Below are 25,878 nucleotides of genomic sequence, written 5' to 3'. Positions count from 1 at the left end.
TATGCTATGTTGGTTTGAATAAATGAATGGAAAGTACCTTAGTGAGAATTGTACACAATTTTTAATGCTCATACATTATGAAATGTTAGGTAAGCAAATTAAGATAGTTGAGACTAAAATTATTTCTTACTTTCTTCATGCATCTTAGGATGAATTAACTCCTGTAGCTGCACAGGAGAAGAGGAAGATTTTGGTGGATGTGGTATTAGAGGTGTTGAAAGTAGCTTCCATCTGCAAGGAAAACACCAAGAGTAGAAATAAATATGTATATATATAAATGTATATTTTTCACCCTGGGGGCTGCAAGAGAGACATGGGTTGTTGGTGTCTCTCCCTTCTTTGTTTTCTGGATCCAACAGACCACTTTGCTCTGTCAACCTGTAAATTCAATTGGGAATTGTACTATGTACCAGGCAGTGGAGGTAAATAAGAGATAGAGACCCCGTCCTCAATTATAATTATTTTTTATGCCCATCATGTTATAAATAATTACTTTATATGTATTAGCTCACATAATAAAACATTGAAAGTGAGGTACTATCATCATCTCCATTTTAGAGATATGTAAATAGAGGAACTGAGAAATTAAATACTTGACTAAGCTTTCAGAGCTACTAAACAGGAGGGGGAAGTATTGTCGGGACTTGAACTAGGTTTTATATCTTGGCTCCAGAGCCTAGCCCTAAACTATACCATACCATACATACAACATACATACATGCCACACACACACACACACTATATATACATACATACCATACATGCATATATTCTGAGGCTACCAAGAACTTGAGTGTACAATTCAGTTAAAACACACTAGTAAGTTAGGATTAAAATTGGCTATAAAGCATCCAGTAGGTAATTTATAAACCACTTTGCAGCACTGATTTTCTTTTCCCTTCTGAGCCTTTGCAAAAGTGGTTGGATTGTATGAAAAGCTTTGCATCTACTCAAGGCTGGCACTTTTTTTTTTTTGTAGGTAGTTAGAAGAGTGTTGGTTTTGTTTTGTTTTTAAACTTTATTTTTTTATTTTTTAAAATTTACATCCAAATTAGTATATAGTGAAGCAATGATTTTGGTAGATTCCTTAATGCTCCTTACCCATTTAGCCCATTCCCACCTCCCACAACCCCTCCAGCAACCCTCAGTTTGTTCTCCATATTTATGAGTCTCTTTTGTTTTGTTCCCCTCTCTGTTTTTATATTTTTGTTTCCCTTCCCTTATGTTCATCTGTTTTAAGACTGGCACTCTTAAACACTTTTGAGGTATAATTTACATATGACAATATAACCAGGTCTTAGGTACTGGCAAATAAATACACTGGTGTAGCCACCACTGTAATAATGAACATTTATATCACTTAAATTCTTTTGATACATTAATCAACTCACTGTCTACACTCGGCCTGGGTGATCATTTGATTTCTATGATAGCTTAATTTTGCCTTTTCTAGAGTTTTGTATAACTGAAATCAGATAGTGTGCACTCTTGTGTCTGGATTCTTTTACTCACCATAATGTTTTTAAGATTCATTCATGATGTTGTGATGGGTTTGTGTGTGTGTGTGTGTGTGTGTGTGTGTGTGTGTTTCTTTTTGGTGTTGTTTTATTACTGAATCCATTGCATGAATTTGTCATACTTTTAAAATTAATTAATCTGTTGATGGCTATATGGGGCATTTCTAATTTTGGATACTATGAATTAAAGCTTCTTTGAACTTTTTTTGTACTCTTTTTTGGGGGGGGGCAGAAAACAAGCAGGGTAGGGGCAGAGAGAGCAGGAAGGAGACAGAGAATCTGAAGCAGGCTCCAAGGCTTTGAGCTGTCAGCACAGAGCCCGATGTGGGGCTCAAACTCACAGACTGCAAGACCATGACCTGAGCTGAAGTCAGATGTTTAACAGACTGAGTCACTGAGGAGCCCCTGTTCCCTCTGTGATCACATGTTTTTTTTGGAGTAAGCATCTAGGAGGATTACTGGTAGATATATGATGAACCAGATTGTTTCCTAGATTGTTTCCTAGAGTGCTTGTGTCTTTTGGGATTTACACCAGCAACCAGCCTGTGATAGTTCCAGTGGCTTCATGGTCTTTTTTTTTTATTTTTAAATTTTTTTTCTTTTTTTTTTCAACGTTTATTTATTTTTGGGACAGAGAGAGACAGAGCATGAACGGGGGAGGGGCAGAGAGAGAGGGAGACACAGAATCGGAAACAGGCTCCAGGCTCTGAGCCATCAGCCCAGAGCCTGACGCGGGGCTCGAACTCACGGACCGCGAGATCGTGACCTGGCTGAAGTCGGACGCTTAACCGACTGCGCCACCCAGGCGCCCCCAGTGGCTTCATGGTCTTAACAACACTTGGTATTGTTGGTCTTGTTAATTTTAACTATTCCAGTGGCTGTGACATGGTATCTCATTATGTTTTTGATTTGCATTCCCTAATGACTGATACTAATTATTTCTTCATGTGCTTCTAAGACATTCCTATATCTTTTTTGATAAATGTATGAGTCTTCTGCCCACTATTTGTCTAACTTAAAAAATCTATAGAAGTTCTTTACATATTCTGAATTCATTTTTGTTATATCTTTATATTATGATTTTTCCTTAATCTGGGCTTATCTTTTATTTTCTTAATAGTATATTTTGAAGAGAAGTTTTAAACTTGGATGAAATTCAATTTATCAATCTTTTCTTTTATAACTCATGTGTCCTGATTAACCTTGACTACACTAAGGATGTGGTGATATTTTCCTCTAGAAGTTTTATAATTCGAGATTTTATAGTTAGGCTATCTTGAATAAACTTCAGTGTATTGTTTGAGGTAGGAATCAAGAATCAACTCGTACTATGTTGATACCAGAATTTTCCAGTAGTATTTGTCAAAAAGAATATAATTTCCCTATGGAATTACCTTGGAAGCTTTGTTGAAAATAAATTGTGTATATGTGAGTCTATCTTTGATCTATATTCTTTCCTTTGGTCTATCTGTGTGTTCTTCACATATACCACACTGACTTCATTACTATAGCTTTATAGTAAATCTTGAAATCAGGTTGTATAATTTTTTTCATTTTTATTCAAAATTGTTTTGGTTATTCAAAGTTGTTTATATTTCTAAATAAAATCTTAGAATTAGCTTGCCATACCTCCTGAGATTTTAACTAGATGAATTTTGGCAGACTTGGCAATTTTACAATATTGAATTTTCCAATTTATGAATAAGATTTATTTTTCCTAAGTTAATTTGTCATCTTTAGTTTCTCTCTGTAATATTTTATAGTGAAGAAATCTCATACATTTTTGTTAATGTATTCTAAAGTATTTTGGTTTTAGATGATATTGTAAGTGGTACTCTTAATTTTCATTTTATAATTCTTGCTATATGGAAATGCAGTGATTTTTGGATATTGAACTTGTATCCCATGTCTTTGATAATTTTTCTTATTGATAATAGGTTTTTTTTTTTGTATATTCCTTAGAGTTTTCTATGTAAACAGTCATAATGTCTGTTACTATAGTCTGAACTTCATGCCTGTTACCTTTTTATCTTGACCTAGTATATTGGCTAGGACCTCTAGTATAATGTTGAATAGAAATAGCAAAGATGGACCAACATGTCTTATTTCTAATTGTAAAGACATTTAGTATTCCATCATGATAACTATAGGATTTTTATAGATGTGTTTTTTCGGACTGAGAAAAATCCTGTTTTCTTTGCTGAGGGATAAACATTTTTAAACACAAATACTTCTCTGCCTGTACTGTGATCATGTTCCTACCTCCTTTATTCTGTTTATGTAGTGTATTGAATTAATTAATATGAGTATTGCACCAACCTTGCATTCCCAGAATAAGTCAGTTGGTCATGATGTATTATCATTTTATATGTTGATAGATTTAATTTGCTATTAAATTGTTTAGAATTTTTGTGCCTATATTAATGAAGGGTATTTGTATTTTTTCTTTTATATCCTTTTTAAGGATTTTTTATCATGATTTTGCTAGCCTTCTAAAATGAATTGGGAAGCAAATATTTTCTGAAAGTGAGGAAGTGTTTATTAATATGGTTAAAATTTTCTAGTTCTTGTAGTCTGGTAAGTTGTGTTTTTAAAAGAATTTATTCATTTTACCTAAGCAGTTAAATTAGGTTGCATAAAAATATAACCTCATTGTCTTATGACTGTAGGATCTAATGACACAGAGAATTTGCTCTTTCTCTCTCTCAATTAATCTAGCCATGGATTTACCAACTTTATTAATCTTACAAAAAACTATTTTCTTTGATTTCTTCAACTAATAACAGTATTTATGTCTCATTATCTTTATTATTTTCCTCATTTTACTTAAATTTTAGTTTATATTTCTAGGTTCTTAAGATTAAAGTACAAATCATTTATTTTATGCCTTATCTACTGCAAACATTAAGGCTATACATTTTCCTTTGAGGACTGCTTTAGCTGCATCTCATTAATTTTAATATTTTAGAATTATTCCATTAAATATGTTTTTAAATTTTCTTTGAAATATCTTGTTTGACCTATGGGCATTAGATATGTCTTGCTTCATTTTCGAATAGATGTACCTTTTTTATACAAAGTATTACTGACTTAAAATTTATTGTTAGGGTCAGAGCATATAATCTTTGTGATTTCAGTCGCTGAGTTTATAAAAAAAAAACAAACAAACCTTTCTTTATGAGCCAGCATCATATGGTTAATTTTTCTGAATGTTTCACATGAACTTCAAAATAAAATGTATTCTTTAGTTATTGATGGTAGTTCCGTAAACGTTGACATTACCAAATTGATAGTGTTGGTCTAATCTTCTGGGGTTTTCCCCGCCCCCCATTTCTTGCATTAGTTACTAAGAAAGGAATGTTGTAATCTTGAACTGTAATTACTGATGTGTTTATTTCACTCCTCCAACTCTGCCAACTATCACTTCCTATAATTTAAATAAATGTTATGACTGTTAGGCCTTGCAGGTGAATTGATCTTTTAATCATAAAATTACCCTCTCTGATTTCACTCATTAGTGGAATTTAAGAAACAAAACAGGTGAACATAAGCTAAGGGAAGGGAAAATAAGATAAAAACAGGGAGGCAAACCATAGGAGACTCTTAAATACAGAGAACAAACTCAGGGTTGCTGGAAGGGAGGTGGGTAGGGTATGGGCTAAATGGGTGATGAGTATTAGGAAGGGCACTTGTTGGGATGAGCCCTGGGTGTTATATGTAAATGATGAATCACTGGGTTCTACTGCTGAAACCAGTACTATGTATGTTAACTTGAATTTAAATAAAAAAAATTAAAAAAATTAAAAAAATACCCTCCTCTCCTTCTAATATTCTTGAAGTTAACATTGTTTAATACTCCAGATTTTAAAACATTAAAACTTCAGCTTTTTAAAAAAATGTTTATTTATTTTTGAAAGAGAGTGAGAGAGTGTTAGCAGGGAGGGGTAGAGGAAGAAGAGAGAGAATCCCAAGCAGGCACTGTGCTGTCCGCACAGAGCCCAATGTAGGGCTCAAACTCATGAACTCATGAGATCATAACCTGAGCCAAAACCAAGAGTCAGATGCTTAACCTACTGAGCCACTCAGGTGTCCCAAAACTCCAGCTTGCTTATATTTAGGGTTTGTGTGGCATATCTTTTTCAAATCTTTGAGTTTTAATCTGATGATGTTTTATAGTTAAAGTATAATTCTTACAAACATCATGTAGTTGGGTCTTGCTTTTTCTTTTTTTTTTTTTTGTCCCAGTCTATCTCTGAGTGTTTGTAGTAATTTCATGTTGTTTGGCAGAGTAAAGGTGTCTGTCATCTTTCTATGTTTTAAGCAGAAGGAGAACTCAGGTGGGCTAATTATTAATTTTTATTTAACTCAATTTATAAATTATCTTAATGTTTATTTATTTTTGAGAGACAGTGTGCAAATGGGGAAGCAGCAGAGAGAGAGAGGGAGACACAGAATCGAAGCAGGCTCCAGGCTCTGAGCTGTCAGCACAGAGCCCGATGCGGGGCTTAAACTCACAAACCACGAGATCACAGCCTGAACTGAAGTCATCCGCTTAACCGACTGAGCCACCCAGGTGCCCCCAAAATTATCTTAAGACCTCATCCATGATCCTCTCAGGTGTGGGTAGGCATCCTTTCTTCATATTCCAATGAAGAAGTGCATTGTATACTTCTCCCAACTGTAGCGTTGTATCACATACCCTGCATTATACTAGTCTATTACATACTTTACTGTAAACATTTTGAGAAGCAACTGAAATTTGTTTAGTGTTTGTATCCTTGATACCTAGCACATGCCCTGGCCTAGAGTATGTACTGAATTTATAACAGATGAATAAATGGATAAATGAATGAATATCTGAAGAGATATAAAGTAAGCATGTGAAGAGGCACCTAGGTGGTTCCGTTAGTTTAAGCATTTGACTTCAGTTCAGGTCATGATGTCACGTTTGTGGGTGCAAGCCCCGCGTTGGGCTCTGTGCTGACAGCTCAGACCTTGGAGCTTACTTCGGATTCTGTGTCTCCCTTTCTCTCTCTGCCCCTACCCTGTTTGTGCTCTCTCTCTCTCAAAAATAAACATTAAAAAGAATTAATAAATTAAGCACGTAACACTCAGTATATATGTATGTATCTGAAAGCTTGTGTGTATGTATTTTTTTTTTAGATCAGAGGTAAGAGGATGTATTACAGAATACCTCAAAGAAGAGATAAAATATTAATTGGGCCGTGCAGTATGAATAAAACATTCAGTCATAGATGGAATAAGATATATCAAAACATTCAAAAATTCCCCTTAGAATGCAATAGTGTCTCAAAAAGTGTCTTAGGTTCTATGAAGGCAGAAACTAAGTCTTGTGTTGTTTATTGCTATATTCCTGGAGTCCAGGACAAGGCCTGGCACAATGTGGGTTTTCTTTCTCCCTCTGAATTCATCTATTCACTTTATACACATATAGGTGTATATATAAAAGTAGTTGTAATTTTAAATGAATAAATGTTAGGACATGAAATCTGCAATTATCTTCTATTCAGGAGAAAACTGAGGTTCACAGATGTGCAGTCACTTGTCCAAAGCCACACGGCAGTTTAGGAGCAGGAACAGGAATTGAAAACTCCTAAATCCATGCTTATTTTACTTCACCATAACACGCCTCTTGTCATCAGTTTTACAGATGGAATTCTACCTTGATAGATTAATATTGGGATTTTACCTCTGATTTAATTGGGGTATTAGGACTCGATTTATCCTCCTACCCAAAACAACCAAAAATTATGGATACAGTCTGTGAAACCATGGATTTCAAGTTACTGAGCATCAAAGAACAATGATCTCTGAGAGGAAACAAATGAGGTGAGCTCTAAAATTGTCTCAGGTTGAGAGGGCTGTAGGCTGTGGTGCAGAGAGAGAGAGAAATCAGGTGGAGGCACATGTAGGGAGACACCAAGAGTTGAGACAGGTTATGAGTATGAAGTGACTAAGGTGTCCAGTGTTAACAGGACAGAGGACTAAAGAGAGTCACACATGGAGAGAACTGCAAATATCTGCAGAGTGTTGCATCTAAGTATTTAGCCATGTATTGATGAGCATGAAGGTAATGCAACCACCTGAAGCAAGGAAGGAACTAATCAAAAGGATTAGAGGGGAAAACACCAGATATGCACAAAAGTACCAGGAAAAGTTTTTGTTCCCACCAGCCTGGAAAACCTAACAATTCATAGTAACTCAATGAGGCACGTGGAAGTGTTGTACCTCAGTAGTGCAGAGTAATTGGCCTCAGACTGAATGTTACTCTATTCTTGCCTAATCTTAAAAGCAAGGCCCCAAAGGATCAAACTGACTCCAAGTAATAAAACCATATTCCAGATGAAGCTAATGAAAATTTATAGCAATACAAAAATATACAGCACTCAATGAAGTAAAATTCCTAATGTATGGGATCCAGTAAAAAAAATTGCTATGCATTCAAAGGAGAATACAACCAATAAAAGGAGAAAAATCATAAGTGACCCATAACTGACACAGATGTTAACATTAGCTGATAAGAACATTAAAATGGTTATTACAAAGGTGGTTCACACATTCAAAAATTCAGAGAAATGGAAGATATAAAAAAGAATCAAACTCAACTTTTAGAGATAAAAACCACAAGATGTACAATGAAAAATACACAGGATGGAAATAATAAATTAGACATCACCCAAGAAAAAAAGATAAGTGAGCTTCACATAGCAGTATAAACTATCCATAATGGAATACAGTGAGGAAAAACTAAAAACATTATCAGAGCATCAGTGAGCTCAATTACAACTTCAAATTGCCTGTTAATGTGTAATTACAGTCCTGAAAAAAAAGTGGAGAGACAGAAAAATTTTTGAAGAAATGATTCTACCCCCATCCCCAAATTGATGAAAACTATAAATTGATTAATCCATGAAGCTCAAAAGTGCTAAGCATGAGAAACATGAAGACAACTACTCACAGGCAGACACTTCATAATCAAATTACTCAAAACCAGTGATAAAGAGAAAAAATTCAAAGTAGCCAGAGAAAATAAGACATGTTATAAACAGAGGAACAAAGATAAAAACAGCAAGTTTCTTGTTAGAAATTATGCAGGGGAAAAGATAGTGTAGCAAGCTTTTGATGGTAATGAAAGAAAACCTGTCAACCTAGAATTTTACAGGCAGAGAAAATATCTTTAAAAAATAAAAGTGCGATAATGACTTTTCAGACATAGAATCTAAAAATTAATTGTCAGTGTACTTGTACTATAAAAAAATATTAAACCTCTTCAGATAGAAGATAAATGACTGATACTGGATGAAAATGTATACAAAGGAATGAGTATCAGACATGATCATGGTAATTGCATAGATAAATAGATTGTTTATTTAATTTTTAAAATTATTAAATTAAAAAAAATCCAGTATAGTTAACATACATTGTTGTTGGTTTCAGGTGTACAATATAATGATTGTACTAATTGTATAATGATTGTAATAATTCCATATATTTTTCAATGCTCATCATAAGTGTACTCGTAAGCCCCTTTACCTATTTCACCTATCCTCCCACCAACCTTTCATCTGGTAACCATCAGTTTATTCTCTATAGTTAAGAGTCTGTTTCTTGATTTGTCTTTTTCTTGGTTCTTTTGTTTCTTAAATTCCACATCTGAGTGAAATAAGGTATTTGTCTTTCCTTCAATGACTTATTTAGCATTATACCCTTTATTTCTTTTATTTTTTAAAAGTTTTTCTTAATGTTCTTATTTATTTTTGAGACAGAGAGAGACAGAGCATGAGCAGGGGAGGGGCAGAGAGAGAGGGAGACACAGAATCTGAAGCAGGCTCCAGGCTCTGAGCTGTCAGCACTGAGCCCAACGCAGGGCTCGAACTCAGACTGTGAGATCATGACCTGAGCTGAAGTCGTATGCTAACCGACTGAGCCACCCAGGTGCCCCAGCATTATACCCTTTAGATCCATCCATGTTGTTGCAAATGGAAATATTGAATTTATTTTAATGGCTAATGTTACATTGTGTATAACACATCTTCATTTTTTTATCGATTCAGCTGCTTCCATATACTGACTATTGCAAATGCTGCAGTAAACATAGCGGTGCATGTATCTTTTTGAATTAGTGTTTTCTTATTCTTTGGGTAAATACCAGTAGTGGAATTACTGGATCCTGTGGTAGTTCTATTTGTAATTTTTTTTTGTGGAACCTTCATACTGTTTTTCCCCAGTGCCTACACCAGTTTGCATTGCCACCAACAGTGTATGAGAGTTTGTTTCTCCAAATTGCCAACACTTGTTTCTTATGTTTTGATTTTAACCATTCTGACAGATGTGAGGTGATATCTCATTGTTGCTTTGATCTCCCTGATGGTGAGTAATGTTGAGGATTTTTTCATGTGCCTGTTTTCCATCTGTATGCCTTTTTTTGAGAAATGTCTGTTTGTGTCCTTGTCCTATTTTTTAATTGGATTTTTTTTTTGGTATTGAGTTGTGTGAGTTCCTTAAATATTTTTGATACTAACGCTTTATTGGATCTTCTCCCATTCGGTAGCTTGTCTCTTGTTACTCTGTTTTCTTTACTGTGAAGAAGCATTGTATTTTCTTGTGATCCCAACAATTTATTTTGGCTTTTGTTTCCCTTGCCTGACGTGACATATCTGAAAAATGTTGGTGTGGCCAATGTCTGAGAAATTATTGCCTGTGTTCTCATTTTTATGGTTTTAGGTTTCATATTTGGGTCTTTAATCTACTTGCATTTTTTTGTATATGGTATGAGAATGTGGTCCAGTTTTGTTCTTTTGCATGTTGATGTCCAGTTTTCCTGTTATGACTTGAAGAGGCTGCCTTTTTCCCGTTGCTTCTTGCTTTCTTTGTCAAAAATTAATTGGCCGTGTAATCATAGGTTATTTCTGGGCTCTCTATTCTTTTCTGTTGATCTATGTCTTTTTTAATTTTTAATTTTTTTTTGTTAGTAGTATCATGCCATTTTGATTACTACAGCTTTGTAGCATATCTTGATATCTGGGATTGTGATACATCCAGTTTCGTCCTTTATCAAGATTACTTTGACAATTCAGGGTCTTTTGTGGATCCATACAAATTTTAAGATGACTTGTCCTCGTTCTGTGAAAAATGCTATTGGTATTTTGATAAGGATTACTTTAAATCTGTAGAATGCTTTTGGGTAGTATCAATATTTTAATTTTTGTTTTTTCAATCCATAAGTACAGAATATCTTTCCATTTGTATTGTCTTCAATTTCTTTTATCAGTGTTTTAGAGTTTGTAGAGTACAGATCTTTCACCTTGGTTAAGTTCATTCCTAGTTATTTTAGTATTTTTGGTGCAGTTGTAAATGAGATCATTTTCTTAATCTCTGCTTCTTCCTTAGTAGTGTATAGGATTAAGTGAATTAATAGATTAAATAGATTTCTATACATTGTTTTTGCATCCTCGCAAGCTTACTGAATTCATTTATTAATTCTGGTAGTTTTTTAGTGGAGTCTTTAGGGGTTTTTATCTACAGTATCATATCATCTGCAAATAGTGTAAGTTTTACTTCTTCCTTACCAATTTGGATGCCTTGTGTTTCTTTTGTTGTCTGAGTGTTGTGGCTAGGACTTCCAATACTATGTTGAATAAAAGTAATGAAAGTGGACATTCTTGTCTTGTTCCTGACCTCAGGAGAAAAGCTCTGTTTCTCCCTGTTGAGTGTGCTGTCAGCTGTAGGTTTTTTATATATGGCCTTTATTATGTTGAGGTATGTTGTTTCTAAACGTACTTTGTTGAGGGTTTTTATAATGAATGGATTTTGTACTTTGCCAAATGCTTTTTCTGCATGTATTGAAATGATTACATTATTTATCCTTTCTCTTGTTAGTATGTTGTATCATATTGATTGATTTATGAATATTTAACTACCCTTGCATCCTGGGAATAAAACCCACTTGATTGTGGTGAATTATTTTTTTTAATGTATTGTTGGATTTAGTTTGCTAATAATTTGTTGGATTTTGCATCCATGTTCATCAGAGATATTGGCCTCTAATTCGCTCTCTCTCTCTCACCTTTTTGTAGTGTCTCTATCTCGTTTTGGTATCATGGTAATGCTGTCCTCATAGAATAAATTTGTAAACTTTCCTGAATATTCTATTTTTTGGATTAGTTTAGAGGAATAGATATCAGCTGTTCTTTATATTTTTATTTTTTCTAATTTTAATATTATTTATTTTGAGAGAGAAAGAGAGCAGGGGAGGGGCAGAAAGTGATGGAAAGAAAGATAATCCCAAACAGGCTCTGCCGCATCAGCATGCAGCCCAAAGTGGGGCTTGAATTCACAAAATTTGAGATCATGACCTGAGCAGAAACCAAGAGTTGGGTGCTTAACCAACTGAGCCACCCAAGTGCCCCAATATTAACTGTTCTTTAAGTGTTTGGTAGATTTCACCTGTGAAACCATCTGGTCCTAGACTTTTGTTTGTTGGGAGTTTTTTAATTGCTAATTTAATTTCTTCTCTGGTAATCTGTTCAATTTTTTAATTTCTTCCTGATTTAGTTTTGGGAGGTCATATGTTGCTAGAAATTTGTCCATTTCTTCCAGGTTGTCTAATTTATTGGCACATAATTTTTTGTAATATTCTTTTACAATCTTTTTCTGTGGTGCTGTTTTTTTAAATTTTTAAGTATTTATATATTTTGAGAGAGAGAAAGACAGCATAGGAGGGGCAGAGAGAGAGAGGGAGAGAGAGAATTCCAAGAGGCTCTACACTGTTGGCACAGAGCCCGATGCAGGGTTTGAACTCATGAAAAATGAAATCATGACCTGAACTGAAATCAAGAGTTGGACACTTAACTGACTGAGCTACTCAGGTGCCCCTGAGGTGCTGGTTTTTATTTCTCCTCCTTCATTTCTGATTTTGTTTCAGTTCTCCTTCTCTCTCCTTTTGATGAGTCTGACTAATGGTTATTAATTTTGTTGATCTTTTAGAAGAAACAACTGGTTTAATTGTTTGTTTGCTTTTTTTTCTTTGTAAGTTTCTATTTCATTTATTTCTGCTTTACTCTTTATTATTTTTCTCCTTCTTTTGGGTTTGGGTGTTTGCTGTACTTTTTCTAGCTCCTTTAGGTCTAAGGGTAATTTGCTTCTTGAGATAGGCCTGTCTTGATATGTACAGTTTTACTACATCATAAAGATTTTGGACAATTATGTTTTCATTTTCATTTGTCTCCATGTATTTTTTGATTTCCTCTTTGATTTCTTGGTTGGATCCCCACCCCCCCTTTCTTTTTTAGAGATGGCACATTCTTTAACCTCCATGCATTTATGTTGTTTCCAGATTTTTCTTCTGGTTGATTTATAGTTTCATAGTACTGTGGTTGGATAAGATTCAATTGTTTTGAGTTTTCTGGGACTTGTTTTGTGGCCTAATATGTGATCTATTCTGGAGAATGTTCCATGTGAACTTGAAAAGAAGTGTACTCTGATGTTTTAGGATGGAATGTTCTAAATATATCTGTTAGATCAATCTGATACAATGTGTCATTGAAAGCCACTGTTTCCTTGTTAATTTTCTGTTTGAATGATCTATTTATTGATGTAAGTGGAGTTTTTAAGTTCTTTACTATTTTTTTTACTATTGATTACTTCTTTTGTTATTAGCTGCTTTATGTATTTGGTTGCTTCCATGGTGGGTACATCCTTAAAATTGTTACATCTTATTGGATTGCTCTCTTGATGATAATATAGGATCCTTCCTTGTCTCTTGTTAGTCTTTGTTTTAAAGTCTACTTTGATGTAAATATTGCTACTCTGGCTTTCTTTTCACATCCATTTGCATGACAAATATTTGTCTCCTCACTTTCAGTCTGCATGTCTCTTTAGGTCTGAAATGAGTCTCTTGTAGGCAGCATATAGATGGGTCTTGCTTTGTCATCTACCATGTCACCCTCTGCCTTTGGATTTGAACATTGAGTCCATTTATATTCAAAGTAATTGTGCTTATTGCTATGTACTTCTTGCCATTTTTGTTACTTGTTTTATGGTTGTTTCTGTAGTTCTTTGCTGTTACTTTCTTCTCTTGCTCTCTTCTCTCATGGCTTGCTAGCTTTCTTTAGTGATATACTTGGATTCCTTTCTCTTTATTTCCTGCATATCTGTTACCATTTTTTGACTTGAGGTTATCATTAGGTGTATAGATAACATCTTATGCATATAGCAGTCTGATATAAATTGATGGTTAATTCAATTTGAACTTACTCTTCTCTCCCCTCCACCTCATCCTTTAGGTATATGGTGTCATAATGGGTGCCCTTTTGTTTTTTTGAATCCCTTGACTGATTTTTACAGATATACTTATTTTTACTGTTTTTGTGCTTCCTACTTTCCTTATTCCTACTTATGGTCTTTCCTATACAGTCAGAGTCTCCTTTACCATTCCTTGTAGGGCTAGTTTGGTGGTAATAAATTCCTTTAACTTTTCCTTGTCTGGGAAACTCTTTCTATTTTGAATGGTAGCTTTGCTGGGTTGAGTATTTTTGGTTGCTGTTTTTTCTTTAAGCATTTTGAATGTATCCTGCCACTCCCCTCTGGCCTGCAAAGTTTCTGCTGAAAATCCACTGGAAGGCTTATGGGGTTTCTTTTGTATGTAACTGTTTTCTTTTCTCTTGTTGCTTTTAAATTCTCTTTAATACTACTTTTTGTCATCTTTTTTTTTTCAACTTTTTTTTTTTATTTATTTTTGGGATAGAGAGAGACAGAGCATGAACGGGGGAGGGGCAGAGAGAGAGGGAGACACAGAATCGGAAACAGGCTCCAGGCTCTGAGTCATCAGCCCAGAGCCTGACGCGGGGCTCGAACTCATGGACTGCGAGATCGTGACCTGGCTGAAGTCGGATGCTTAACCGACTGCGCCACCCAGGCGCCCCTACTTTTTGTCATCTTAATTACTATGTGTCATGGTGTGGACCTCCTTGGGTTGATTTTGTTGGGGGATATCTGCCTTCTGGATATGGATTTCTGTTTCATTCCCCAGATTGAGAAACTTTTTAGCTATTATTTATTCAAATCAATTTTCTGCCCCCTTTTCACTCTTTTCTCCTTCTGGGATCCCTGTAATGCAAATGTTATTATGCTTGATGGTGTCATTGAGTTCCCTTAGTATATTTTCTCCTATTGTTATTTTTCACTCTTCTGTCCAGTTTGATTACTTTCAGTTACTGTATTCCAGATCACTGATCCATTCTTCTGCTTCCTCTAGTCTACTATTTACTCCATCGAGTCTATTTTTAATTTCATTTATTGAGTTCTTCATCCCTGATTAGTTCTTTCTGTGTTTGTTGAGGGTCTCATCAAGTTTCTCCATGCTCTTCTCAAGCCCAGTGAGTATCTTTATGACCATTACCTTAAATTCCTTTCAAGTAAATTATTTAGCTCTGTTTTGTTTACCTCCCTTGTTGTGATTTTTGACCTGTTCTCTTGTTCTTTGTTTCATTTGAAACCTACTACTTTGTCTCTTCATTTTGACTAACCACCTATGTCAGTTTCTATGTGTTAGGAAAGTCTGCTACATCTCCTGCTCTTTTAAGTAGTGTTCTTAGGAAGAAGAGGTCCTGCAGTGCAGTATTCCTCATTTACCCAAACTGATGCTTCAGGGGTATCTCAACGTTTATTTATTTTTGGGACAGAGAGATGGAGCATGAACGGGGGAGGGGCAGAGAGAGAGGGAGACACAGAATCAGAAACAGGCTCCAGGCTCCGAGCCATCAGCCCAGAGCCTGACGTGGGGCTTGAACTCACGGACTGCGAGATCGTGACCTGGCTGAAGTTGCATGCTTAACCGACTGCGCCACCCAGGCGCCCCAAGTCCAGGGTTATCTCTTATGTGTGATGCATGTGCCTTGCTGTTGTGGCTGATCCACATTTACCTTCAGGTTAGTTGTCTATAATGGTTTCCTTTGCCTGTAATAGACAGGGTTTGGTCCTGTGTTAGTGGGCCATTCTGGGCTGGCTGCCTTGTGCTTGAGTTGAGTCAGACCATGCCTTTGCCAGAGATGCAGCTGCACCAATCTGCAGGGCACTTTACCCTTGTTGTCCCTTGAGAGGTTTTCACTGGTGTAGGTGGGACTTGCAGTCAGACCAGATGTCTGCCCCCAGCCCACTGCTAGGGCTGCAGTTAGACTTATGTTCATGGTTATCTTCCCTTCTCCCCAGAGTAGCAGTCACTTTGACATGATACTGGCTTCTGTTGGGGCTGCTTGCACACTTCCATGCTTTTCACACTGCTTTGGGTGGACTCCTGGCAAAGGTGTGTTGGAGGAAGCAAGTCCATAGGAGAATGCTGAAGTAGGGTGCATGGTGTCAGCAAGGTCGATACTGGTCCACTATGTAAGGAGACCTGTAGTCACCCTGGAAAACTCCTGCTGAAGCTTGGATAGAGGAGGAATGTCCACAGGAGAACTTGGGAGCAGGGTGCACTGCTACCAAGCTAGGTGGAGAGTGTTCTTGCTGCACTATCTGCTGCATGTGTATAGGCTGGGAGGTGGGAGGGAAATAGTACCTTCTAGGTCTTTTGTTTTTGAAGTTCCCAAAGATCCTTGCCCCTCTAGCACATGCTCTGAGATTAGTAAATGAATCTTCCTGTATACCTCAGGCATTTTTTAAACTGCTGCTTCTATGCTATATCCCCAGTGGGGCTGTTTGTTGTGCTGTCTCTTTAATTTTTTTTTTTAACGTTTATTTATTTTTGAGACAGAGAGAGACAGAGAATGAACAGGGGAGGGGCAGAGAGAGAGGGAGACACAGAATCCGAAACAGGCTCCAGGCTCTGAGCGGTCAGCACAGAGCCCGACGCGGGGCTCGAACTCACGGACCGTGAGATCATGACCTAGCCCAAGTCGGACGCTTAACTGACCAGCCACCCAGGCGCCCCTTGTGCTGTCTCTTTAAGGGTGAGGAGTCAGTTTCCTATTGCCCTCCTGGCTCTTTGACAGCCAAGTGGCTGAATTTTAAAGTTCTAGGTGTTAAGCCCCACTAATTATAACAAGTCACACAGGCCCTTCTGGTTTCAAAGCCAAATATTATAGGGATTTGTCTTCCCAGTACAGGTCTCCCATGCCTGGGTGCCTGGTGTACGAGTCTATTTCTCTTCCCTCTCCATGCCCATGGCATTCCCTCCCCTTCTCTGCCCCCCCCCACCAAGAAAAACAGTCCTACACGTTAGTTTGTCTCCCAACTATGCCCTTTCTACTCTCTTGAATGTGGCTTCTCTACATTTAGCTGTAGAGAGTCTGTTCTGCCAGTCTTTGGGTTGTTTTCTGAGTTATTTACACTGATGTAGGTGTTACCTAGTTGTATTTGTGGGACAAGGTGAGTTTAGGATCCTCCAACTTTACCATCTTTTCCAGAAGTAGTCTATAGATTGTTGTCTTGTTTGAGTCTCTTTAAAAGGTAATGATTTGAACAGAAATAAAAACCATATAGAGTAGGGTTTATGTGTGAAAGCAAAATGTGTGACAATAATAGCACAAAAGCCTGGAGAGAAAAAATGAAAGTATATAATGCATGAAACGGTATAATATTTAAATATAGACTGAAAAGAAACACTATTAACCCTAGAATAATTACTAAAAATATCTACAAATCTAAACAAAATTACAGCTAATAAAAAGTCAACTCTGCCGATTAAGGGTAATCACAAAAATAATCAGTTAATCCAAATAAGACAAAGAATGGAAAAATATAAAACAGATAAAACAAATAGTAAAATAATAAAATCAAACTTAACCATATTAATCACATTAAATGATATAAAATACATCAATTAAGAGGCAGATATTGGATACAAAAAGCAAGACCAAACTATATTGCCTATGAGAAGTCTACTTTAAATATCAAAACACAAATTGGTTAATAGTGAAAGGCTAGGAAAGGATAATGCACAGAGGAAAAAACTTAGAAAGATAGAAATGATCAGTGGAGCAGAATAGCGAGTCCAGAAATAGATTCACACTTAAAAGCAAGCAACTGACTTTTCAAAAATGTGCAAAAGCAATTCAATGGGGAAAGGATGTTGCTTTCAACAAAAGATGCAGGAACAAGTGCATATCAAGATGCAAAAGAAAAAACTTCAGTGTATATATCATGCCATATAGAATAATTAACTCAAAGTGCATCATTGACATAAATCAAGAGCTATAATATTTATTTAATTATTTTTAATGTTTGAGAGAGAGAGAGAACATGAGTGGGGAAGGGAAAAGAGAAAGATGGAGACACAGAATCTCAAGCAGGCTTCAGGCTCTGAGCTGTCAATACAGAGCCAGACGTGGGGCTCAAACTCACAAACCGTGAGATCATGACCTGAGCCAAAGTTGGTCTCTCAATGGACTGAGCCACGCAGGTGCCCCAGAGCTATTATTTCTGGATAAAAATTTTTATAATCTTAGGTGAAAGTTTCTTAGATATAATACCAAAAGCACAATCCATAAAAAAATTGATAAATTGTACATTAATTTAAAAACATTCGCATTTTGTAAAACACTTAGGAGAATGAAGAGACAAGCCATATACTGGGAAAGATTTTTGCAAATCATCTGATAATTTTTATCTAGAATATGTAAAGAACATTCAAAACTCAATAATGAGAAGACAACCCAACACAAAGTGGGTAAAAGCTTTGAACAGACACTTTACCGAAGAAGATAGACAGATGGTAAATAAATGTGTGAAAAGATCATCAATGTTGCTGGTACACAGGGAAAGGTAAATAAATACTCCAATGAGAATAGTACATTCCTTTTAGGATGATTAAAATTTACAAGACTGTTTCAAGTGTTGGTAAGGATGTAGAGAAACTTGAACTCTTCTACATTGCTGGTGGTGGTGTAAAATGTTTAACAAGTTTGGATAGCAGTTAGGTTTTTACAAACTGCCAAACATATAATTCTGTCATTTCACCTAAGAGAAATTAAAGTGTATATCCATACACAGATTTTTTACATAACTATTAAGAGCAGATTTGTATTACTTATAGGCATGACAATGTGGATGAATCTCAAAATAATTATGTTGAATGAAAGCAGACCAAAAAAGAATACATGAAGTATGATTCAACTTAGAGAAAATTCTAGATGATACAAACTAATCTAGAGTAATAGAAAATGAATCAGTGGTTGCCTGGAATAAGAAATGGTAGAAGGTGAGATTATAAAGGTGTATAAGTTCATTGTGGGTGATAGATATGTTTATTATTTTGATTGTAGTGACGGTTTCACAGGTAAATATATGAAAAGTTATCACATTAGACTCTAAATATGTGTTTCTTCTTGTATGTTAATTTCTTTATTGATGTAATTATTGATATTGTGAAACTTAGGTCTCTGTTCAAAATGAGAGAGAGATATTAAGCAAAACAAATTTAGCCATGTCTAAAGTATTTTTTATCACTTAAATATCATTTAAATATATCAAAAACTGAGTTATATAGCCAGATTTCAGACCTGAAGATAGAGAACAGAAAAATGTAGGTTCAAGAAGCCTGAAACTTGAGCTCACCCTGGCACTTGGTTAGTATGTATAGTTGGAGCCATGTATTTTCATAATGACGAACATAACTGTTGAGTTGAATTTTGTCTTGAAACTAAAATAGCTATCAGTGTGAGATATGTGGAGCCCAATTATAGATAAATGAAGTCATAATTGTAAGTTGCTTAATATAGTAATTATTAAGGCAGATGTACAGTAATTAGTTTATAGCATTAAGATTTGGTGATTTTTTTTCAATACCTTTGAAAAGAGAAGTAGGTGTGGAAAGGCAGAATTGGGTGTGGAATCTGAAGTGTTTTTAGGATTTTTCTGCATCAAACCAGGGCTTGCATATTGGCAAGCAATGCTAGTGACAGAAGATTCAGGCTCAAGAATCACAGAGAACAGAATGTGTGGTAGTGAAAGAGCTAGATGATAAAACTGGGCAATGAAATGTATGGCTTTTGAGTGGGATGTCAATACATAAGAGAACATACATGTCAATATATAAAAGTATCACTACTAATTTGCTGCCAGTAGTTAACTGATAAGTTATAACAAATAAGCAAAACTTTGAATGAATTTCTCAGAATATCCATAGTTTCAGGATGTAGAATGTCAAGTAGTACCAAGAACAGAGATTTGAGAGTTGGGCAAACTTGTGTTGGAATCCCAGGTTGACCACATATCAACTGTATTATCACTAGTAAGATGTGTGGTGTCCTTACGTGTCAAGTGGAAATATCTACCTTTTTAAGGTAATAGAGCTAGCAGAGGTAGTGTATATAAAGTACATAATACTTTAGGCCACTTTACCCTAACGTGGGAATTTGCTCTAAGGTATAAAATGGTCCTGAAAACTGAAAGACACTTTCAAACCATACTCTTGAGTGTTATTGTAAGAATTCTAGGCATTCTCTATAAAGTACCTAGTATGATGCCTTGTACATGGCACAAAGTAGGTGCTCAATACATGATAGCTCGTATGCACATTATTAAAGAAACTTAGGTAAGGATCTGAATTAGGAGTCAGAGGACCTGGTCCTAGTTGTATTTCTAGCACCAATAACAGCTGTGTATCCTTTAACAACTCACTTGTCATTTCTCCTTTTTGAGATAATTACCTCTAATGACACTTCTACCTTTGTAATTCTATAGCTTACTTCCTTTTTCTGTTTTTTTTTTCTTTTAAATTGAGGTATAGTTGACACACAATGTTACTGTATTTCAGGTGTACAATATAGTGATTTGACAAATTTATATATTATACTATGCTCACAAGTATATCTTCTGTCATCGTGCAATACTATTACAATATCATTGACTACATTCTCTCTGACTATATTCATTCTCATGCCTTACTCATTCCATAATTGAAAGCCTATATCTCCCTCTCCCCTTCCCCCTTCTTTCCCATCCCCCCATCCTGGCAACTATGTTTGTTTTCTGTATTTATGGGTTTGTTTTGTGTGTTTTATTTTTTAGATACAAGTTAAAGCATGTGGTCTTTGTATTTCTTTGTCTGACTTATTTTACTTAGCATAATACCCTCTATGTCCTTTCATGTTGTCACAAATGGCAAAATTTCATTATTTATGGCTGAGTAATGTTCTTTGTGTCTGTGTGTGATTGTACGTGTATACACAACCCACATCTTCTTTATCCATTTATCGATGAATGGACACTTAGGCTGCTTCCATATGTTGGCTATTGTAAGTAATGGTGCAATAAACACAAGGATGCATATGTCATTTCAAATTACTGTTTTTGTTTTCTTTGGGTAAATATGCAATAGTGGAATTACTGGATCATATGGTGGCTGCATGCTGTTAACATTCCCACCAGCAGGGAACAAAGATTCCTTTTTCTCCATGTCTTCACCAAAGTTGTTATTTCTTGTCTTGTTGATACTAGCCACTTTGACTGGAGTGAGGTGATCTCACTGTGGTTTTGATTTGCATTTTCTGGATTATTAGTGATGTTGAGCATGTTTTCATATGTCTGCTGGCCATCTGTCAGTCATCTTTGGAAAAATGTCTATTCAGATCCTCTGTGTTTTTTAAAGCTTATTTATTATGAGAGAGAGAGAGAGAGAGAGAGAGAGAGAGAGCGAGAGCGAGCTCACGAATGAACATGCCCGAGACAGCAAGTGGGGTGGGTCAGAAAGAGGGAATCCCAAGCAGACTCCACGCTGTCAGCATGAAGCCCAATGTTGGGCTCAAACCCATGAACTGTGAGATTATGACTTGAGCCAAAATCAAGAGTGGAACACTCAGCTGACAAACCACCCAGCTGCCCCCCCCCCCCCCGCTAGTTTTTAAATCAGATTATTTGGGTTTTTTTGGTGTTTAAGTTTTTTTTTAATGTATTTTAGATATTAACTTCTTAGTGCATATATCATTTGCAAATACCTTCTCCCATTCAGTTGATTTCCTATTAATTTTGTTGATTGTTTCCTTTGCTGTGCAAAAGCGTTTTATTTTGGTATAGGCCTAATAGTTTATTTTTGGTTTAGTTTCCCTTTCCTGAAGGGACATATCTAGAAAAATGTTGCTAAGGCTGATGTCAAAGGTTATTTCCTGTGTTTTCTCTTAGTAGTTTTATGGTTTCAAGTCTAATATTGAGGTCTTGAATCCATTTTTAGTTTATTTTTGTGTATGGTGTAAGAAAGTGGTCCAGTTCCATTTTTTGCATGTAACTGTCCAGTTTTTCCAGCACTATTTATTGAAAAAGGCTGTCTTTTCTCCATTGTGTATTCTTGCCTCCTTCATTGTAGATTAATTGACCATATAAGTTTAGGATTATTTCTTGGCTTTCTAATGTGTTCCATTGATCTATGTGTCTATTTTTTTGCCAGTGCCATACTATTTTGATTACTATAGCTTTGTAGTAGATCTTGAAATCTGGGATTGTGATACTCCCTGCTTTGTTACTTCTCACAATTGTTTTGGCTATTGATGTTCTTTTGTGGTTTCATTCAAATTTTAGGATTATTCTAGTGTGAAAAATGCAATGGTTATTTTGATAGGGATTGCATTGAGTTTGTAGATTGCTTTGGGTCATCTGGCCATTTTAACAATATTAAATCTTCTACTCCATGAGCATGGAATATCATTCTATTTGAGTCTGCAATGTCCTTTTACCAGTATTTTATAGTTTTCAGAGTACAAGTCTTTCACCTTCTTGGTTAAGTTTATTCACAGGTATTTTATTCTTTTCGTACAATTATAAATGGAATTGTTTTCTTAATTTGTCTTCCTGCTCCTTTGTTATTAGTGTGTAGCCATGCAGCAGATTTCTGTATGTTAATTTTGTATTTTCCAACTGAATTCATTTATTTGAATTGTTTTTTGGTGGATTCTTTAAGGGTTTGTATGAATAGTATTATGTCATCTGCAGATAGTGAAAGTTTTACTTCTTCCTTACCAATTTGCATGCCTTTTATATCTTTTTCGTATCTGATTGCTATGGCTAGAACTTATAGTGCCCTTTTTCTGTTCTTAACTTTGTATTGTTTTCTTTTTCATAATTAAAAAGAATAAAAATTCAAGCAGTGAATGAAGAATGAAATGTGGGTTTTCTCATCCAAATCCTTAACTACTATCAACTGTCTGTTGTGTAATCTTTCAGTAAATTTGTGTGTGTGTGTGTTTACTTTCACACACAAAAAAACACAGGTTATTCTAAACATACTGTTCTATATCTTAATTGATTTTTTTCCAAGTAACAATTTATCTTGAAGATTTTTTCACATCATATAGACCTATCTGCTACATTTTGTTTTTTGTCAATAACTTAGTAGTAGGTATGTTATATTCCTAATAAGTGGAAGTAATACAGTTTATTAGTCCTCTATTAATGCACATACAGCTTATTTTTCCTTTGCTTTAAAAAAATGCAGGATTCATTTATCTGTGCACATTCTTTTTTGCATATGCATACAATTACAAGATGTATTTTTAGAAGTTGAATTTCTAGGTCAAAGGTGTGTGTAGTAAAATTTTGATAATCTCAAAAAGAGGTCCTCCAAGAGAATGAACACATTTATATGGCCACTAGCTATGTATTTGTAATTATCTCTCCATACACTTACCAACGCTGTGATAACTTGTTTTTTTACAGAGATTAAGTTTTTCATTGACAGGATTTAGTTCATCCTCTATTAATCACATTTTTTTCCCTGTAGGAATGACTTGATTTGACAAACATTTAGTCTCGTAAAACTTTATTGTGTGTGAAGTATAATATTAGATGTTTGGAGAAGTCAGAATTCATTAGATACAGTCTCTGCTTCTGACCAGATGCTAACACAATTGACGGAGGCAGACACATCCTGGCCTCAGATTACCTTTCCCACCTTATCTATTTGTAATAACTTTTGTGAGCACTGTGGGACTGAAAATGAGCAAGTTTCATGAATATTTTAAGTGAGTACTAGAAGTTTCATGAATATGTTAAGTAGGTGTGAGAATTTCCATGAATATATTAAGTAGGAGAATGATTAGCATGGATAGTGCAGTCATAGCTCACTAACCTCTATCTCCCACATGCTCATTTGCTACCTTTGCATTTTTTTCACTGTTACCAGCTAGTACAAGGAGATATGGTTGAGGATTTATGACTTACCATGTCTCTTTCATGCCTCTTACAGGTTAGCTGACTCACTATCCCAGGTGTCTATAACTAGATGAAACCACTTCTGCATCACTGTGAAAAAGAGCTCCCCTCTGGAAAACAATGATGCTTTAATGAGCAGCCGTATGCCAAAATCAGGACAACAAGGTAAATAGTAAACATAAATGAGGCTTCTGGAAGCAAAATGGATGGCAGGAGGATTGGAGACAGGTGATGAGAGTTGAGGAGAAATAACAATAGTAGCAAAATAGAAAAATGAAGACAAATATTGGCTACATTTAAGTTCTCATAGGCCTTAGGTTTTTAATATTCATCTTTATTAACTTAGGCTGAATGTGCACATGAAGTATTCTTTAACAGAGACCCATTCCTTATTAAATACTTCAAGGTAAATAAGTGCTCTGGCCTCCTCTTTGCCCTAGTCTTGGCCCCTGGGTGATGTGATTAAGGCCACTTCAGCTGTTTTGTGCAAGTAGCTGGATACCCCATAGGTGAGGGAAGAGGCAAATGACTTTTTTCTTTTTCTTTTTTCTTTTTCTTTTCTTTTTCTTTTTTCTGCACACAAAGAGAAAGGCGGCAACTGTCTCCCATCTCTCCTGAATGGTTTCTTTCTGACTCCAGCCCTTTGATATGCAAATAAAATCACTCCAACTACTTGATAGTCCTTTGCCTCTAGGATTTGTGACAAAGAGGTATCCCAAGGTCAGGGATACTTATTACAGGGATTACTTAATACTTCTTGAAATAGAAATACCTTTGTAGATAATGCTCCCTTCTCCTAGAACCTTTTCACCTAACCTAGGTACCTATCCTGGGACTTACCCACTTGACTTTTGGGGATAAATTTTAAATTACAGATCTAATCTTATGGTATGTAGACATGTTTCCAGAAATGAAAGTAAGCTTTCCCTTACTTTAGAGCATATACATTTTTGTAGCTCAGAAGGCTAAAGCATTTTGCAGGATCACTGACAAATTCTGGGAAATTTTATTTCCCCACACCTTGGTAAGGCTGCATCCTGGCATGCATTCACTCAAGCTGTTCCTGGTGTTTACTGAGATGCATTGCTTTGTGAACAGGCAGGGATTGGGAATCCATAAACCCACCTAAGCTTAGCAACAGTTTATAATATATACTATGTATATTATATATAATTATATATATTATTGGAATATATATTATATATAATTATATATATTGCAGGAACATATATATTATAAGAATATATTATATATATTATAGGAATATATTGTATATATTATGTTATATATTATATATACTATATGTTATAGGAATATATATATTATGTTATAGGAAATAGTTATAGGAATATATATATTATGTTATAGGAATATATATATTATGTTATAGGAATATACATATTATATATTATATATTATAGAAATATATATTATATGCTATAGGAATATATATATTATATAGTATATTCCTATATATTATAGGGATATATTATATAATATATAGGAATATATATAATTATATAATATATGTAACAGTCATTATATATTCCTTGGGAGTAAAGAAAGGGAGTTTAATTTTTGGTTTTATTTTTTGGAGGGATTTTGGAATGTGTTGTAGAGGAGCTGGCTCTTAAAAATGGACAGGAATTGTCAAACAGAAGTGGGTTGGAAAAATTTTCAAGCGGTGCTTCTCAAAATTTCCAGTAGAGGACTCCAAAGAGCAAAAGGCAGTGACCACAAACCTCTGGGGCTGGGATTGGAGAGGTGTGTGTGTGTGTGCTACCACAGCCACCACCTGTAGTGGTGTTAGAGAGAATAGTTAGAAACAGACTTATCACTGCCTTGAAATTTCATTTGAATTTTGCATTCAAATTCAAATAATACAGTTTCACTTCCAAATCTTGGTGATCAAAGTTAAGAATGTCCTCGTTTCTCCTCCTTTCTTACATCCTTAGACAATAGTTCGTCTATTTAAAAAAACTGGGACATAGATGGCTCATCACAAGCAGAGTCATGGAGGTTAGACTTGAAGGAAAGTATAGAGAAATGTGAATTGGTTGTTGAGTTGGGATGGGGGAGGCACATCCAGTAGCTAGCTAGTGATGGAAAAATGGTGGACCAGGCAGCACATTGCATAGGTCCTTGAATGCTGTACTAAGAAATTAGTATTTGACTTTACAGTGGATGAAAATCTAATAGTCTT

General features: G+C 35.4%; 2 long non-coding RNA genes across 21 annotated transcripts in view; one reads left to right on the top strand and one right to left on the bottom strand.

Annotated features, from left to right (window-relative positions):
- The window catches only part of LOC109491930, a 231,792-nt gene that overhangs the window by 33,130 nt on the left and 172,784 nt on the right, over positions 1-25,878 (top strand). For all 20 annotated transcript variants that reach the window (XR_006586224.1, XR_006586226.1, XR_006586227.1 and 17 more), the window contains exon 2: positions 23,710-23,840. This is a non-coding gene — a long non-coding RNA (uncharacterized LOC109491930). The remainder of the gene's footprint in view (positions 1-23,709; positions 23,841-25,878) is intronic.
- LOC109491931 overlaps positions 41-25,878 on the bottom strand; it is a 51,378-nt gene continuing 25,540 nt past the window's right edge. Inside the window, exon 4 of the long non-coding RNA XR_002736191.2 lies at positions 41-231. This is a non-coding gene — a long non-coding RNA (uncharacterized LOC109491931). The remainder of the gene's footprint in view (positions 232-25,878) is intronic.

Source organism: Felis catus, chromosome D1 (assembly GCF_018350175.1).
Source record: "Felis catus isolate Fca126 chromosome D1, F.catus_Fca126_mat1.0, whole genome shotgun sequence".
Lineage (NCBI taxonomy): Eukaryota > Metazoa > Chordata > Mammalia > Carnivora > Felidae > Felis > Felis catus.
Note: the sequence above shows the minus strand (reverse complement) of the source record. Positions and strands in the feature narration are given on the sequence as shown.